At 26.7% G+C, this 7,390-nt stretch overlaps 1 long non-coding RNA gene across 1 annotated transcript; it reads left to right on the top strand.

Annotated features, from left to right (window-relative positions):
• Nucleotides 1-705: 705 nt before the first annotated feature.
• LOC111881717 (uncharacterized) lies at nucleotides 706-2,469 on the top strand. The gene is made up of 3 exons (XR_002846923.3): nucleotides 706-1,250; nucleotides 1,330-1,357; nucleotides 1,491-2,469. It is a non-coding gene; the product is annotated as an uncharacterized LOC111881717 (long non-coding RNA).
• The last annotated feature ends 4,921 nt before the right edge of the window (nucleotides 2,470-7,390 follow it).

Genomic DNA, 7,390 nt, shown 5'->3' with positions numbered 1-7,390 from the left:
TGTAAAAATATTGATTGCAAAGACCAAAAATGTCAAAATAAATATGATAGATGTAGAAAGTGCAATGATGAAAAGCCCGGAGTTTGCTCCAGACCATATTTTTTCATGGTTTTATGAAAAAATATAAAAGTTTTGACTACAAGGATCAGAAGTTTCAAAATGGTTAAAGAATTAAAGGGGTAGGAATTAACAAATTTTTAGAAAATGGATCAAAGTTGTCAAACCGTTAAAGTTTTGTAACCAAACTTTAAATATTAAAAGGTTCCTAAAAAATGTAAAAATATGATTGTAAGGACCAAAAATGTCAAAATAGGTAAAGAATGAGGAGCAAAATGCAGGGACCATTTCTGCCAAAAAAATGTCCAGTTTACTATTCCTAAGCTTCATATCTTTAATATATATATATATATATATATATATATATATATATATATATATATATATATATTATAAAACAAATCTCATTATTTCTAAAAATAGGTTCAATATAATAATAATATTTTTTAAAACGTTCAAGACTTTAAGCTTAATGTACAACTGATTATAAATTAAATAATATTAAAATTTAAATGAGATTTTATGGTCTAAATTTATAAGCTGGGGGTATAATCACATAATGCACAAATTTTATCCGCATACCAAATCAGATTATCAAACATACACATATGTAATTTGATTTTTATTCCTTAAATATCTCAACTTAACCGCTTGAATATCTGTAAATTGAATCGATCAAAGTTGACCCTGTATTGTCTCGCCTAAATCGAATTGAATCAGTCAACAAGAGATATACAACCTCTCATCAGTCATCTCTCAAAGAACCATCCCTATATGTGATGCCATTTCTTCTCTCGAAGGCAACAATATACAAGAATCTACTTTGTTCATCGCCTCTCACTACCAAGAAAAAACTGATTGAATGATGGTGATTGTGGCTAAAAATAGTTAAATCGGCTTCAAAACCATCTACAGCCACTCGCTGCTATATTCACCACCATCTACAGCCACTCGCCACCAACCAACCTCGGTCACCACTATACGAGATTAAGATCTCTCTCTCTCTCTCTCTCTCTCTCTCTCTCTCTCTCTCTCTCTCTCAAGCCATACGGATCTCAGGCCGTCATCTTCCCTGCTTCATCACCACTATCACCTTATTCCTCTCTTAGAAAACCTAAGGATCTATGCACCACCGCCACCTTATCCTTAAAACCGGTGTTGATTCCTCGAAGATTTGAAGGCAGATTAGTCAGGTAATGTAAGGTGTCTTTAATAGTTTACGATTGTGGGTTTCATTTACAAATGATTCTTGACTAAACCCACAAACTGCAGGTGGGTTGATCTGAATCTACGTTTGAAGGTCAGATATGGCTCGATTTTTCTTTGGGGTTGAGTTTGGGATTTTTACTCCATTTTTGTTTAAATATCAGATACTGGTTTGGGATTTGCAAGTCAGATGCTGATTCCTGATTTTTTTTTTCTCATTTGAGCAGATCATGAAAAGTTGGTTTCAAGTTCAATGCAAGTGTAATTTGCCTTTCGTCAACCAACCTCACGCAAAACGATCCCACCTGTATGAGTACGCTCATGAAGAAATCTAGCAAGTTTTGGGGCTGATGTATGATATATCCTATATTCAATTTGGTTCTCAGGTTATGTTTTTTCTCATTATCGATGGGAAAATTAAAGAAGATTTGTCTTTATCTGTTGTAACTTGTAAGTTTGATGTGCCTCTGATTCATTTATTTTAGCCTTTGCCACATGTTTTATTTTAGTTTTTTTCCAGGTTTTGAAGGTACACAAATGAAGTTTTGTATCAGTTAGATTGGCCTTCTAATTTCTTCTATGGCGAGAGTATTGTTGATTTCTTACCAAAACTATGACATATATGCTATTTCAAAAATATATGTTGTATTGATTTTTGGGTTGGATGGTCAGATCTACCTAGATCTATACATAGCATATGATACCAATAACTTTTGATTAAATCTTGTGTTTTTTATCCGATAATCATATTTTTGATTTTGTGCAGGTTGTTTGGTTATGGGTTTGAATTTATGGATTTGGGTATAAGAACATGTTAATGTTTCAGTATTATTTGGTTATTGACTGTCTGATAGAGTAAAAGTTGAACTCTTTTGTTGTATTATTATAAATTTACTTTTAAATTTTCAGGTGAGGTGTTTGTATAAATCTGAATCAATTAAAAGCTCTTTGAATCTTCAAGTTTCAGAAGGCTAAAATGGTACCCATCAAAAAGTTTTGGCAGAAATGAGTTTCTTACTACTTGGAAGAAAAAGGGAAATGGAGATAGATGGTCGTTACCATTGATGCTTTTCTAACAGATGTACAAAGAAAATGCATGAATCTGATTTTCAAATCTGAATTGAATCTGATTTTTTTTTTTAAATTTGAATACATGTATGTGTGCGTGTGATTTTAAGAAAAAAGTTATCAACTATTTCCATATAACTATCATATTCAAAAGAAAAGAATAAAAAACAAGATATTGGGAACTGTATATTTAAATTTGAAAGGATAAGAGATACATGTTTAAACAGAAAAAAGATGATGATTTTTGTTGTTTCATGTATGGTATTTGTGTGGCCTAAATTTTAAAAATAACTCAGTGAAAAAAAAACATGATCTTTGATCGCATTTGGTTATGATATATAAAAATAAAGAGACTAATTCTTCTTTAAAACTGTCACTTAGGATATATTTGATCAAATTTGGTTATGATAGTCATGTAGGATGTATTTGATCATATTTGGTAATGATATTTAGGTAAATTGTTTAAAAATAAAAGTAAATAATCATATTATGATATTTAAAAATATAAAACTATAATAAAAGAATAAAATTTTATACTAACGAATAATTTGCTTTATTAGTAACGATTAATTTGTTTCATACTTTTATCTATAATCTTATTTTTCCCTTTTTCTAAAAAGCACACCCTCAATAAACATTTTTAATATTTTTTAATTGTTTTAATTGATGGAAAATATGTTAAATGTATTTACCAACAATTAAGTAACTTTTATCAGATTATAGTGTATTACCACTATCATTATAAGATAAAGTTTAACATATATTTTTTTTTAAAACCAAAATCACAAGTTAAACATTTTATGTCTTATTCGAAAATTCATTGTGTATTGTACAACTTTTAGTCCAATACTGAAAACCGGAATCGAAAAGTTGACAATCCAATAACTGATAAGCAGCTCAAACATAAAACCGCAACCGATCTACCAGTCCAAATGACCTACAACTTTTGTTGGAAACTTTCCACACACACTCCCTCTCCCCCAACCCATCAAACAAACTTGAACAGTTATAAAGTAAATATTAATCGAAAGAAAACTATCATCATAAATGACACTATTTGCGGATGTCATGATACATTGGTACTTTTACTTGTAAATCTAAAGCAACTATATACTTTTATTTTTCATTTATAAACAAAAATAGTAAAATACTTACTCTTAATTCAAAACAAATTTAAACAACGGTATATATGTTTAAACACATTTATTTTTAACTAAAAGCATCGTACTTTTAGTTTTAACTCAAAACAACAATGTAGATCATAGATATATAATATATTGTATTTGCAAATGCCTTACACGTTCATCGGAATATGCAACCCTCCAAATAATAGAATGCTCAAGAAACTACTCGCCGCTGCCGCTTTGTACGGGTAAATGGCAAGTATATATATATATATATATATATATATATATATATATATATATATATATATATATATATATATATATATATATATATAAACGCCATTGATAGGACAAATTTAATATAATATATTAGCTTGTGAGACAAATTTAACAATATAATATATTAAAAATGGCTAATTTTAGTAAACGACATTTCTCATTCAATCAAGTCATCCGTGTATTTGGAATTGAGTTTGTGCCTTAAGAATTACCCTAAATTTAACTGGTCTCTAAATAATATTAAAAAAATCTTAGGATATCATCTTAAATAATCTCGGTCCTTGATTGTATTTCAATTCTATGTTTTCTGCCTTTAGATCAAATTGCTGATATCATCTTCGTCAAATGGAATGTATTTAATTCGAATAAAAGTTTTCCAATTGTCAAACAAAATTAACTTATATCCGTTGAAATGAAATGTATTTAATTCCAATAAAATATTCTCATATTTTAAATCTTGAATTTTCGATTATAAAGGTTTTAATATGGTCAGCTTTAAAAACATATTAACAACAAGTCATTTCAATTAAGACATTAATATCAACCATTAATATAAATTTGTTTATATTAGTAAACCATAAATATAAAATCCATTTTTATTTGGAAACCATTAATACCAAAAAATTAGATTCAAATTATCACATATATACGATTCATCATTAAATCCGCGATTCACACTTATTTTTAATTGTTGCTTTTCTTCAAACCTTATCCTACAACATCATGCTTATTGCTTATAATTTCTATCATCATTCCCTGCTTCAAACCTTCGTTGGTGTGCAGTAGAAGATCTGTATTCTTTTGCTTTTTATATATTTTTTTCGATTATTTTTTGTCCCTATATCAAATATATGTATTCATATATTTCGATTTTCTTTGTCACAAACTACAGGAAATCACTTAATTACTTTTCTCAAACTTTTCAAATAAACAGCAAAATATATTATGTACCTTTAATAAAATAGAAAATTAACTATCTTTGGAATTGACACTAATTAGGAAAATGTTATTTTTATATATTAGAGATGATTATGATTTTTTTTTAATTATTATGTCATAAGAATCCGATTAATTTTGGTATGATTTTAAGATAATTTGGTATGATCATATTATACTTTTAGGTTGATTTAATAAGAAATAATATATAATGTATTTATGCATCCTTTGAATTTAAGTATGGAAACAATTATGTTGACAGCTATAATGTCTTTCATACCTCTTTATAAATCATACATCTTTATAGATAAATACATTGTATACGTCCCTCTTATTTCATATAAAAGTTATTTCTAATTCTAATTGTTTTCTCTTTCATTTTACAGTCATGGCACAAAACAATCGCGATGAGATTGTCTATGATAAGGTTGCTGACATCGATGCATCCAAGGAAAACATGAAACATTTGTGTTCAAGTACTCTTGCTTTGGAAGCAAACTTAAAAAAACAACCCAAACATGTTTAGCAGCTTGTATATGATTTTAATTGACGAGTAGGTACAATTTTTTCTTTTTATTATTATGTTGCTTTTAATTTATAAAATTTTAAACTTAACCAAATTTTTTTCACTTACATGACACTAAAATACAAACAACAATAAAAAAAAAACTCATTAGTTCGTTTTAAGCCCTCTTTGTTGAAGCATCTGTAAGAGAAATTAGTAGTTTTGGTATGGTCAGAATTGAAGGAGATTACATGTTGGTTGATCATAAGCATAAAAATAATTTCTACAAAACAACCAAAATTCATGTATCAAATGATTTTCTTATTACGGTGGATCCTTATAATTTTGTGACTTTTCAGGATTTGATAGCCAGGAATCTCGACACTCGTGTTGAATTTGTTAAGATTTTATTTTAACATTCTACCTTATCTACATGTAAATATTTATTGTATTATACATCTATAATACAACAATCGTTTATTTTTTTTGTTCAATATTTTCTTGATCACGTTGTGTCGACTAATCCTATGAAAGTGACTACTAAAAATTCAAGGGAGAATCTGTTGATGAAGATGGTTGATCAGGATCTACGTTAAGTATATGTGTTTATAACATTTTATTTTCTAAATTATTTTCTCGATTATTAGATGGTCCATTTATAATCTTCTCACTAACAAATTGGTCAAATGTGGTTAGAGCTCTTTCACACATTTTTTATCATATGTCTTCATACTTTTAAGTTTTAAATTTTCATCTTCAAATTCTATTTATTAGTTACATATGTTAATTGAAATTATTGTTATTTGTTTAACATCCCAACCTACTTTGTTTTATCTTTATATAGTAACAATAAAATTTATAAATTTACACAACAATATACATATTTCGAATTTTGTCATGCAATTATACTTTACAAAATACAATTTCCTCCAAAATAATTTTCGTCAGTAATTTCATCCATAATTTCACATAATTTAAATTTGTATTTTCTTTATATAAAATATTTTAATAATCCCGATTTTTTTCATCCAAAAGTATATCAAGCATTTATGTTTTAGATAATGTTGCCCCGTTATAATTATTACTTTCCAAAATATATCCGTTTAATGAGGAATTTAATTTAGTGAAGGAAGTAAATGTTAATTCAAACAAGATATATATTCCATAATTATTACACAGGTTTATTAAAAAAATATCAAGATGTAAACATTAATTATTTTTAAAATGAAATTTCAGAATACAAACGATGTTGTTGTACAATGAAATATAAAATTGAATAGACAAAAAAAAAACTATTAAGACAATCAATCTTGAAAATAGTATAGTTATGAAAAATTATAAAGTAAGATAAAAATTATAAAATATTAGTATATTTGTAAGTACAATTAGTAAAAATGTTACGGTTATTATAAAAAAAAAAAAATAAGATCGTTAAGATTAGTAAAAATGCAATATATAAACTAAATTATCACAATAGTAATGAAATGTCATTATTTGATATTTCATATATTTTAAAGATATACCAAATTACATTGATAATATACTAAAATTATTCAAAGTTGCACCAAGATTAATAATAAGTTCTTGCGAACACTAAATAAATAAGAACAAACGTAAAAGCTAAAACTTATATGCATAATCAATTTAAAAATAAACTAATCATCTTTTAGAAAATAATTTCCATTGATGATATACTAAAATTAAATCCATATAACATTTAACATTCCATAAAACATACTCTATGACTTTATATGAATAAATAAAATAGTTGTCAATATTTAATACGGTGAAAAAAACGGTATATTTGTTGTCAATACTCAATATAGACTTAAATTAAGTAACCTTATTATGAAAGAAACGTTTGATTTGAATACTTATGCTTATATAACATTATCATAACCATATGTGACGAAGAAAGTCATTCAACTAATAAAACAAAAAATGTTTTGTATACAAAGTGGTCTTTCAACGATTATAGTTATTTATCGATTTCAATGTATCTTCTACGCATTTCAATAATACCAATAACCATAATTTTTTTTTATAATTATGGTCCTTATTGTATGCAATAACCATAATTTTTTATAACAACAGAATGATCATTCATTCAATTTTCAAAACCATAAGGACCAGCGGCGTAGCTTTTTTCATAGAAGTCTTCAAAATGCAATATATTGCATACAATAAGGACCAATTATAAAATTTTGTCTTC

This window comes from Lactuca sativa, chromosome 8 (genome assembly GCF_002870075.4).
Source record: "Lactuca sativa cultivar Salinas chromosome 8, Lsat_Salinas_v11, whole genome shotgun sequence".
Lineage (NCBI taxonomy): Eukaryota > Viridiplantae > Streptophyta > Magnoliopsida > Asterales > Asteraceae > Lactuca > Lactuca sativa.
The sequence above is the reverse complement of the archived record's forward strand: the minus strand, read 5'-3'. Positions and strand labels throughout refer to the sequence as shown.